The following is a 12,665-nucleotide window of genomic DNA, read 5'->3' as shown; positions in this document are numbered from 1 at the left end:
CAAGGGTGCTTGTGAGAGCTGGGAAACATTTAAACAACACTTCTTCCAAGCTCAGGATCGGTGTGTCCCGAAGAGTAGGAAATCGGGGAAGGGGGGCAGGAGACCTGCGTGGATGAGCAAGGAGCTCATCAACAAGATCAAAAGGAAGAGGAAGGTCTATGAAATGTGGAAAAAGGGCCTGTCCTCTTGGGAGGAGTAGAGGAATGTTGTCAGGGCCTTCAGGGATGCGACAAAGAAGGCTAAAGCCCACCTGGAGGTGAAGCTTGCAAAAGAGATAAAGGATAATAAGGTGTTTTGTTTTGTTTTTTTAAGTATGTAAACAGTAAAAGAAAGACTAGAGATAATGTGGGTCCCCTGCTGAATGAGGAAGGTGTCCTGGTAATGGGGGACACTGAGAAGGTGGAGATACTGAATGCCTTCTTTGCTTCGGTCTTGTCTTCAAAGACCCCCCCCAGGACTCCTGGACCCTGGAGGGAGGAGAAAGAGTCTGGGAGGTGGAGATCTTACCACTGGTTGACAAGAGAGTGGTTTGGGAGCATCTGAGTGGGCTCAACGCACACAAATCCATGGGTCCAGATGGTATGCATCCACGTGTGCTGAGGGAGTTAGTGGAGGTGATCACCGAACCACTCTCTATCATCTTTGAAAGGTCCTGGAGAACAGGAGAGATGCCTGAAGACTGGAGGATAGCCAGTGTTACTCCAGTCTTCAAGAAGGGCAAGAAGGATGATCCAGGAAACTACAGGCCAGTTAGTCTCACCTCTGTCCCTGGAAACGTGTTGGAACAGCTTGTTCTGGATGCCATCTCCAAACAATTGGAAGAGAAGAAGGTTATGAGGAGTAGTCAGCATGGATTAACAAAGGGAAAATTGTGCTCGACCAACCTCGTAGCCTTCTATGATGTCATCACTAGCTGGGTAGATGGGGGAGAGCAGTGGATGTTATCTACCTTGACTTTAGCAAGGCTTTTGATACTGTCTCTCACGACATCCTGCTAGCAAAGCTGAGAAAGTGTGGGATAGAGGAGTGGACAGTAAGGTGGGTTGAGAACTGGCTGACTGGCCGAGCTCAGAGGGTGGTGATCGGCGGTGCAGCGTCCAGCTGGAGACGTGTGACTAGCGGTGTTCCCCAGGGGCTGGTGCTGGGTCCGGTCCTGTTCAACATCTTCATCAACGACCTCGATGAGGGAATAGTGTCCGCCCTCAGCAAGTACGCTGATGACGCAAAGCTGGGAGGAGTGGCTGACACGCCAGAAGGCTGTGCTGCCATTCAGCGAGACCTGGACAGGCTGGAGAGATGGGCAGGAAGAAACCAAATGAGGTTTAATAAGAGCAAGTGTAGAGTCCTGCACTTGGTAAGGAACAACTGCACGTATCAGTACAGGCTGGGGGATGACCTGCTGGAGAGGAGCTCTGAGGAGAGGGACCTGGGGGTCCTGGTGGACGACAGGTTGACCATGAGCCAGCAGTGTGCACTGGTGGCCAAGAAGGCCAATGGGATCCTGGCATACATAAAAAGGAGCGTGGCCAGCAGGTCAAGGGAGGTGATCCTCCCCCTCTACTCTGCCCTGGTCAGGCCTCACCTGGAGTACTGTGTCCAGTTCTGGGCTCCCCGGTACAAAAAAGACAGGGATCTTCTGGAAAGAGTCCAGCAACAAAGGGCAACAAAGATAATATGGGCCCTGGAGTATCTTCCCTATGAGGAAAGACTAAGGCACCTGGGTCTATTCAGCCTTGAGAAAAGACTGAGAGAGGATCTTATCAATGTTTACAAGTATCTTAAGTGTGGGAGACAGTGGGATTTGGACAACCTCTTTTCAGTGGTTTGTGGGGACAGGACAAGGGGCAATGATCAAAAAATGGATCACAGGAAGTTCTGCACCAGCATGCGAAAGAACTTCTTCACGGTGAGGGTGACTGAGCACTGGAACTAGCTGCCCAGAGAGGCTGTTGAGTCTCCTCTGGAGATATTCAAGGCCTGTCTGAACGCCTACCTGGTCAACCTGCTCTAGGAAACCTGCTTTGGCAGGGGGGTTGGACCCGGTAATCTCTTGAGGTCCCTTCCAACCCCTACAGTTCTGTGATTTTGTGATTGCCTTCAGTTAAAGGGAAAAAATTAAATGTACTTTCTGATGTGTTGTATAAGTGAATACTGTTATTTAACTTCTTTAAAAAGAAACAAAAAAATCCCTTAGGAAGAAAGTCTGGATCACAAAATAAAAGTACACAATTCTGAATTAAGTTGGCTCATTTCCAGTCAATAATTAGCAAACATAAGAGAAGTCAGATTAATGGTAATCTCACTGTTTGCACCAAGTTCTTGCCTTACTCCTCTCACCCAAGTTATATTGCATCTTCAACAGAGAAGTAAGAAATACTACGCAGTTGTAAGATAAGCTTACTGAAATGAAGTCCTCTTTGGAGGACTAGAGTTCTATCAAGCTTCCTGGGTGAGCTGTAAATCATAGCAAGCCAACCATCCTCCACCTGGGATATTCCCCAGGCAGTAAATTGCTGTGGGCTTCTTATGGCCAAATTTCAACTACTACTGATATTTCTCTAAAAAAATCGAACACTCTGAGAAGTACACAAAAGAAAGGTTTTAAATGACTTGTTACTTGCAAATCAGTCTTTCAGTACCTAGATAAAGAAATAGAGTATCTTATCAAAAAAGCATGCATCAATTATGAGTTCTTTAATATAATGAAGATCTGCTTTTCAATGTAAAATTCAACAGAGTACTGTATATGGAATAAGACATGAGTATAAAACCAAATTCAGTCAGAATATGGTACCTAAAGCTGATGTGATAATATGAACTTTTCCAAGTGTTACGAACATTGTCTGTTGGTACTATAGAAATTGTAAGTGTCTTCTAACCTTGCATAAATAATTCTCTGTGCAATGCTTTGATTCAACAATGAAGCAAAGGATAGACAAAGAAAAAAAACTATTAATCTGGAAGAATAAGACAACTGAACTATCTGCATACGCTCCCTTGAAAGATGCAGGAATATATTTTTGCTCTCTAATAAATGCTCATTTCGATGTCCATTCTTCTAGTGGAGAGAATTAACAAAAATCTCTGACTTAATGCTAACCAATACAGAGTTATATATAACAAAATATAATTAAGAAATGGATAAGGTAATGAAAAACATGCTTATTGCATCTCTTTGGCAAGGATGTATCCTAATGTTTCCAAAGTATAGGAATAATGCAAGATGAATTTTTTTTTCTTTTTCTTCGTTGAAGCAGCAATACAGCAATCCTAGAGCAGTATTTTTTGTTAGTCATTTCTTGTACTTGTTTTTCAAAATCATTTACTGGAAGTACTGAAGGTTCTATTTATTTATATATTTATTACTGGTTAACTGTCAGCTAACAAATTTGTACCTTTTTTTTTTTTTTTTTCCCTAAGGAAATATTCGTTGGTGTCAAATGCAAAGTACTTCCTGTGGAAGAATATCCCTTTACCACTGGCATTCACTTCAGTAGTACATTATTGCAAACATCTGGAGCGTGCAGAAAAATACAGTCTGGATTCTGTCCTCAAGCACCGTAATCAGAAGCAACAGAAATGGCAAATTAAAAGACTAACTCAAACACAGAAAAGTGAGTTGCAAGAATAAAAAAGTAAACCATCAAATTCTTTAATTTGCAAATCTACAATGGATATATACAGTCTCTATCTCAAAGGCCACTCCAGGTTCTGTGATTAAAAAACTATTTTTTCTATGTCATATGCAGTAAAGCAAAGGTGAACGTTCACATATTCAAGGCTTTCATTTTAGATTGATGAATTATCTATCGACAGACAATGAATCTCTGCCAATTTCTCCCCTATTCCCCAGACTCAAATTATATTAAAAGCCATGGCACAAACTAGGAGAGAGAAGCCAGAAACGTAAATGGGAAGGATCCATTACTCACTGACAAACATAAGACTGGATTGCATGAGTGCCAAGTAGTCCCTTGAGGTACTGACTGTTCTCCAAGACATGGCATGAGTACACATTTGTTCTGTCCATGCCTTACTAAACTGGACCCATAATATGACAGACTCAAGCACCAAGGGGCATCAGTAAAAATTTTCCATGCAATGGAAAGTATTCCTATATTCTACTTCTAAATTCAGTCAGTTTTAAATGAAAACATGTGATCTTTCCATTATTCATTGTCCATTAATTATTATATAATATTAATATTACCTGTTATTAATGTGGCCATTAATGATTTTCCACTATGTTTTTTATTTTTAATGGTATTTTCTATAAAACAATCACCCTTCAGAGTCCTACAATGAATTTCCGTGGAAGTCACATCATTTCTAGCAGTCTCTCAGGACCTATGGCCTGTCTTTAAAATATAAGTTTTACAGTGCTGAATACTAGTATGTACATTTTATCAAATACATCTTTGAAAAACAGTGACAGTTATTTTCAAGCAAGTAATATGTCCAGTGGATGTCCAAAAGTCTCATCCACCAGTCATTCAAAGTGACCATACTCATTTACCTCAGCTCTGAATTTGTTCTGGAGATTTTGTAATTCTCTGCAGCTGTGTATATTGGTTTTACTCGGGTGGGCGGCCGAGCTCCACCACAACTGCTCTCTCACTCCCCCTCCTCAAAGAGGAACGGGGAGAAAATACGATGAAAAGGGCTCAAGCGTTGAGATAAAAATTCACAAAAATGGGCTCTATAGCCTGTGCACTCTGGATAACCCCAGCTGTAATCCCAGCTGAAAAACACAAAAACAACACAGCGACAGAGCTTTAACTTCTTCATAACCAAGAATATGTGTTTTGTTTCCAAACTGTGGAATGGTTTCTGATCTTTTTAGCAAGCAACAGGAGAAATAAGAAATGAAATAGCAGAAGGCAGTTCTACTTTACTCTTTGTGTGTTTTTCTTTTTGTCTTACTGAATACTTCCATGCAACCAGTAACTATACCTAAATTTCTTTCACTGCAGATGTCAAGTACCATATTTAGTAAGTTGCCATATAAATCTCACATATTGCTATTTTTTTTTAGCATTGAAAAATGCTAAGTTCAATTAGCATTGAATTTTCTTGCTCTAAAAAATTTTACACAGAATAAATCTACTATGAAAAGAACTTTAAAAAGTGTAAGTGAAGTGACTGAGAAGAAATTCCCACATATCATTTACAGTCTAAAGATGGGAAAAAACGTACTTTTTATTAAAATGTACATTAGTTTTATATAGGAAGAGCACACTTACTTTGCTCTGGTATCAAGAGACAAGTAAAGAAAGAGCAATTCAAATTTTCTTTGGCTCTTGCCACTGCTCAAGCACTTAACACAAACAAAATACCTTGTTTGTTTTATTTTTTATCATAATTTCTAAATTTCTTACACCGGTTCAAATTTCACCTAACGTGGTAAAGATTAAAAGACATGATAGAAACATATTCACTTATTTCTGGTAATTTCTGTTCTTTGTTCTATTCTTTGTACTACAGCAGTATGCAGAATTGCCCCATTTAGCATAACTTACCTGTGTAAGTTTGTGACTATGACAAGTTTGCATTTGAATTAAACAAACAAACAAAAACAACAACAATAAAAAAGTAGAGCTACAAAAGATTTTAGAAACATCTTAAAATTCTACTCAATTGTGCACATTGTTTGCAGTGAAGTATTGACTAAAACTTCCATAAATATCTGAGAGCACCAACGTTCTGCAACTTCTGGAACTTGCTTGAACTAGAGTCCCTGAAAGCAAACACAATCCTAAAACTGTATCATCTGACAAAATATCATATCAAGCCAACCATTTAGCCAGTTTATAGCTAGTTTGGCCTGACTCAGACTACTACTGAAAGCCTCTCTTCTTTCTCTGTAAGGTTCAAGGGAGATATTTTCTTGCTTTGACAGACATTAGAATCTTTAATACCATTCCTAAATTTCCATGGAATTACACCTCCCCTAAATTTATGTGTAAGTCCAAGTTTTACAGAAATTGCAGGGCTGATTACCTGCATTTGTGATTTTGGGATCCAAACTTTTAGTGGTTTCTTAATCATTTGCTACTGCAGAAAGCAACTAATCCCTGTTAAAGAGAAAAATTTATTTAAAAAGGTAGGGGGTTTATGGTCAATCCTATTTATTCAGGATCCAAAGGCTTCCCTGAGCTCCCAAGGTTCATCAGATGAAGCATCCTTTGTCCAGATTTATAGAAGGGACATACGTAAATATGACTTTGTTCTCACAGAGCACCCCCAAGCCAAGCCAAGCCAAATTCTTTTACAGTTGCGCAGGTTGCATAAGAGACTTAATTCATTCACACGAATTTCAATCAGTGGAGTGAGAAACAGAAAATTATAACTCTTGGATCATTTAAGAGTTTTTTACATTCAATTCCACTTTCTGCAATGGGAAACAAATGTAATTATTGATGGTGGTTATTCAAGAAATGGACAAAAATTCATCCCCATTTCTAGAATCATCTCTAGTGATTCTGAAGTGGTGAAATTTTTATCAAACCTCTGCTTTTATGTGATGCTTTTACGTGAAGTTAGTTGACTTTCTGACTACTTAAGGTCCGGTGTTGCTATACATCAGTTTACTATATTTGAAATGCTTTTTGCATGTCAGAAATCCAAGTCATTACACTCTCTCAGCTGAGGAGTAGAAGATGAGTATGAACTGTACTATAATTGGAGGTAAATAAAATAATCTCTTTGATTTTATCTTTGTCATAGGCAGGACTTCATACATGCAAAGTTACAAAGGCAAGAATCTCAAACCATAATGTAAAAGAGGTCTGTGCAGAACTGACTGCCATGGCTCCTTTATGCATCTTTTGGGGTAAAATGACTCAGGTTTGTTTTTCCACAGCACTGCCAAATCAGACATTAGGAGGCTTGGTAAGTCAGTGTCTGTTTACTTTTTATCTTAACAAAAGATGCACGTGACAAGCCATCAGATTCAGAGTTTTAAGTTTGTAGATTTGCTGCTGCTTTTTCTTAGTAATTGTAAAAATATTTAATATTGTAACTGTGTTTTAAACATTGCACAAATTGTTCCTATGGCAATTAGACACAAGAGCAGGGATTGCAGCCTAGATTTTGCACTCCTAGCAAGAAACTTTGAGTTATAGGATCAAACTCACACAAGCTCTTACTGATGATTTCACTGAAGTTTATGAACTGCAAACTGATATGTCCAAAGTTTCAAGACTACTTAAGTCTCACTACCCCAATGTACTGAAAATTAGCCTCTCATTTATGGATAGGCCTTGTCACACAGATGAATGTAACACTGTACTGAATCCACTGAGACAGAAAAGAGGATTGAATCTAGCACCTTTACTGTGATCTAAGCCTGTCCTAGGCCACCAGAGAAGAGAAGGAACATAGTCCTCCGTTGATACATGTATGTCAGCCCCAAGAGATGTGTTGTACTTGAAGGCAGGCACTTCAGCAAAGAGAATTCCTCATTTTGGATCTGGGCTTAAAAGGAGGCATATGGATTCCTAGTTTTTGCAAGTAAGAATTTTAGAGATTAATGTGGCTTCTGACAAAAGTGCTGGAAGCAAGCGTTTACCTTGTTAATCTCTTTTCCGTTAGCTTCAGTGGAAGAAATTTCTGAAATGTAGTGTTTTAAATTTCACAAGTTCAAAATTACTGAATTTGTTTTTTAAAGACCTGGCTACTTTTAAATTCATACAGGGAGGAAGAGGAAGCATCGTTCAGAAATGGTTTTGTTTGTAAAACTTTATAATTAGAGTTGGAGTCTTAAATAACTAAAGATATAGTCTGTATTTTTGTCATATGACAAGCATTTCAGGTTTGAATGATGACAGGAACAGTCTCTAACGTGCAAAAAAAGTTTGTCAACCAATATTCTTATATATTTGGATGACACTCTTAGTATTAAGTGATGCAAACCATATGAGGACCTAAACAAATAGTCATCACTCACTGACTTTTGGCTAAGGCCAGGCTCACCTCCCTTTTTACACTTCTATTTCTTTAAATACAAAACAGTGACTTTAGGGGAAAAACATGTTGGCTCTATTGTGTGACAAGATAGGATTCTTGAAGCTTTCCATATCCTGGCATGCAACTGTTTGGATGATGTCCAAAATACTTATGTATTTTATTCCAACTGACATGTAACTTACTCCTGCCACAGTCAAGACCTGAAAAGGTTTATTCAGTAAGTGTAGAAAGTTTTCTTGCGTCAGACGTAGTTTTTTTAGCTTTTACACCAGGATCTCCCAAATTTATTTTATTCATCTATTTTTGTTACTTTTGGCTTTACTCTTTTTCAGATGGAATTTTCATTGCTTATGGAGTTTACTAAACCTTCAGGTTGTAAACTAATATATAATATGTGATATGATTTTGGAGACCTTTTGTACATTATCTTCATCTGAGAGCAGATAACACATCAAGAAAAAAAATGAGTGATCACAAGTATTAATTTTTATCTACATTAAAAATTGAATTCATACATCCACAATGACTAAACTATAATATTAAAAATCTTTATTGAATAAAAGCATATACTTTAAATCAAAATTAATGGCAATTGATGAACATACTATTTCAAATATTGGATAATATACTGAGATAGTCCTGTGACAAATAGGAGTGAGTCATTGTCTTACTCTTCAGGCTATAAATTCATACTATTACCACCTCCTTATGAATCTTGTATTATGTCACACCTTCCATCTCTGGTTTCATAGGACACTTACATGTGAAGCAAAAGATGTGTATCTGAATTAAGTCAAGAAGATTTTAGGGTCTCCAAAATCCTTAGTGAATTATCTGATCACTTATAGCCAAAATGTGCCACAGCTTACCACCTAAGCATTGGGTTAAATTCTAATAATCCTGCATTGCTTTTGGAAGAAGTGACACAATAGCATACCTTCTGGAGTGATTCTCCAGCAAATGAGAACTCTTGGTTATTCTCAGAAAAACAGCTAGTTTCCCAGGAATAATGGGATTTAAGATGCAGCACTTTCCTTTTGGTTAGTCCTAAGCAGTTCTTCTGGTAGCATACTCTATTTTGGTTGTGTACTTTTTCTATGAGCAAAAAAAAAAAAACCTTCCCTTCACCTCACAGTGATTTCTGGCCTCCCCTCCACAGGTCAGGTATCTTAGAGTTGATGTCACAATGCTCAAAGCTTTGTTCACATTTTTCTCTGGAGTTAGACACCTTTAGCTGCGTCACTGGATATCACTATTCTGTTGGGATAGGACCCAGAGGATGATAGCAGCTGAGTACAAGCTATCATTACTAGAATAGTTTTTCTGACCTGAACTCTGCTCACTATCCATATCAGATGAGAAAAGACCAGGAATGCCTTTGGAATCTGTCTGGACAGAGCAAGGTTGACTTTTAGTCCATAGAGGTGTAACCCAACCAAGATATTAAAATCTCATCATATCATATATCTCTTATGTACATGTATCTGTATCATATATGTCAAATGTCATATATGTATCTGTATCATATGTCATCATATATGTCATGATATGTATCATATCATATATTTATATGTGTATGCATATGTATATGTATCATATAACCTGATGGCTGTTACTCACAGATGAAGTTGCAGGTCTGGTGTTAGAGTGTCAGAAGATCTTGAGAGAAACAGCTGTGGTTGCACATTTGCCTGGCTTCCTACTGTTAGGGTTAATTAGAAACTTCACTGCTGAGTGTACCTGAAAATTTCTGACACGATATGGAATTGGTGTCTGAGAAGACTTGAATCTGCACCTTTGTGGAGAATTCCTTAATCAAGGAATGGCAGTGGTCCTCAGGTTTTCTTCCATTTCAAACAACAGGGATGTTTCAGGGATACATTTGTCGACCAAGCAGACAGTAGATCTTTTCCTTTAGGATACAGACCAAGTGTACTGCACATGAGGAAACAATGATGCTCTGCATATACAAATTATCCAACACTTCTCGCTCCACTTGATACAATCAAATAATTTTTTTTGTACATCCATGCCCACAGTCAAAGACCCTCACTAGTCAACTGTTATAGATAGAAAAATTAGGGATTACCATTTTTGGTCTATTTCTTTCATAGATATGAGCTCTAGACAGGCTGCAAATCAGAGAAATTTTTCTGCTTCTGGTAGCTTGTTCCTATCTTCCATCTTGTTTCAGGCTTCATGAATCGTTTCCCATAATAATAATTGTTGTATGCTATTATTCTATGTAATATTGTCAGTGTTGTAAACCCAGATGGTCTGGTTTATCTGTATCTGAAGTTTGAATGCTTATGTGCTAATCTTACCTCAAAAAATTCTTGTAAGATTTGATTGGATAGCAAGGTCTGAGACAAGTTTATTATCCACAAGGCATGATGTTAACAAGCATGTTTTGACAGGGTTTAATAAATACAAACCCGTGGTCAGTCACCTCCATAATGCAGCTCTAGATCAATACAAAGTATTTTTGACTTCCTTTGTCTTGACCTAATTTTCAAAAAATTGTGTGTTAGATTGCACCTGCACTCTGATATAGATGTTCATGTACTATAGCTCTCTTCCAAATCTGTATTAATTACAAGTATTTTAATATTTGCATTACTCCTGTTGTCTTTTTGTCACATAGCTTTTACCATCCTCTTCACTTTGTTGGACTATTCTGCAAAAGATCTGTCAGCCACAGTGGTATAGCACCTACTTTGGTTGATGTTTTGGCCAAGCCCTTAGATGAGTACAGATATTAAACAATGCTCCAGAAATGCACAACAGTCACAAGACATAAGTTGCATCACTGGGTGAAGGGATAAACCCAATTGTTTCCAGGATGGAAAGCAGACAGAAATGAGCTGCTGCTGCCAGAGAAGTTGCCTCTGCAGTTTGCCTCTGTCCATGCATGGGAATTGTATGTAATGTTTTGCAGGTGGACCCTGCCTAATACTAATCTTAGAAACTTTTGGAAATCATGCCGTGATTTCACTCTTTTTTTCTGTTAAAACTGTTTGAACAATTATGGTAATTATATTTGTTATCTACAGAGAAATTCCAAGACTGAGAGTCACATGTGGCATTATGATTAAAGCATGTATTTGCAGAGAAGCATCTGCTACTCTTTCCTAACATTAGAAGTGTTATTGCTAACTAGGCAGAACTAGAACACAGGTCTCCTCTTCTACACACTCAGTTGCTGTAACTGTTCATTTACATACAACTGATGTAAGTAGGTATATTTAGGCCATACCCAGCATTTAAAGAAACAAACCATGAGAAAGTTAAGTTAGCAGGTGGTTTAAAGTTATTTTGCTAATATGTTACATATTGTAGAATCATAGAATCATAGAATGGCTTGGGTTGGAAGGGGCATATCATCTAATTCCACCAACTCCACCATGGGCAGGGACCCCTCCTACTAGACAGGTTCCCCAAAGCCCCATCCTACCTGGCCTTGAACACTTCCAGGGATGGGGCATCCAGAGCTTCTCTGGGCAACCTGTTCTAATGCCTCACCACCCTCTGAGTAAATAATTTCTTAGTTATATCTAATCCAAACCTACACTTTTTTACTTTAAAGCCATTCCCCCTTGTCCTGTCATTACATCCCCTGACAGAGTCCAAAGCCATTCCCCCTTGTCCTGTCATTACATCCCCTGACAGAGTCCCTCCCCAGTTTTCCTGTAGGACCCCTGTAGGTACTGGAAGGCTGTTGTAATGTCTCCCTGGAGCCTTCTTTTATCCAGGATGAACAACTGCAGCTCCCTCAGGCTGCCTTCACAGGAGAGGTGCTCCAGTCCTCTGGTCATTTTCGTGGCCCTCCTCTGGACTCGTTCTAATACGTCCATGTCTTTCCTATGCAAGGGGTTCCAAAGCTGAATGCAGTGCTCCAGGTGGAGTCTTGCAAGAGAAGGGTAGAGGGGGAGAATCACCTCCCTCACCCTGCTGGCCACGCTTCTTTTGATGCAGTCCAGGATACAGTTGGCTTTCTGGGCTGCAAGCTCACACTGATGGCTCATGTTGAGCTTCTCATCAACCAACACCCCCAGGCCTTTCTTCTCAGGGCTGCTGTCAATCTGTTCTCCACCCAGCCTGTATTTGTGCTTGGGATTGCCCTGACCCAGGTGCAGGACCTTGGCGTTGTTGAACTTCATGAGGTTCTCAGAGGCCCACCTCTCAAGCCTGTCCCAGTCCCTCTGGATGGCATCCCTTCCTTTCAGCATGTCGACTACACCACACTGCTTGGTGTTATTGGCAAACTTTCTGAGGGCACACTCAATCTCCCCCATATAACCCATGTCACCAACAAAGATTTTAAACAGTGCGCCAGTCCCAATACCAGTGTCCCTGAGGAATACCACTCATTACTGATGTCCACTTGCACATCAAACCATTGACCACAATTCTTTGAGTGCAACCATCCACCCATTTCCTTGCCCACCAAGTGGTCCATCCATGAAATCCATGTCTCTCCAATTAAGAGACAAGGATATTGTGTGGGACAGTATCAAATGCTTTTCAGTTGTTCTACCCCTATGCACTATTGCTGTAACCTTATCACAGCGGGCCGTTAGATTTGTCTGGCATTATTTACCCTTAGTGAAATCATGGTGAATGTGCATTGAATACTGTGATATGTAGTATAAAAATGTAAAAATGAAGATATGCTTGAATTACTAGTGGTTCACAAC

Source organism: Anser anser (genome assembly GCF_964211835.1).
Source record: "Anser anser genome assembly, chromosome: Z".
Lineage (NCBI taxonomy): Eukaryota > Metazoa > Chordata > Aves > Anseriformes > Anatidae > Anser > Anser anser.
Note: the sequence above shows the minus strand (reverse complement) of the source record.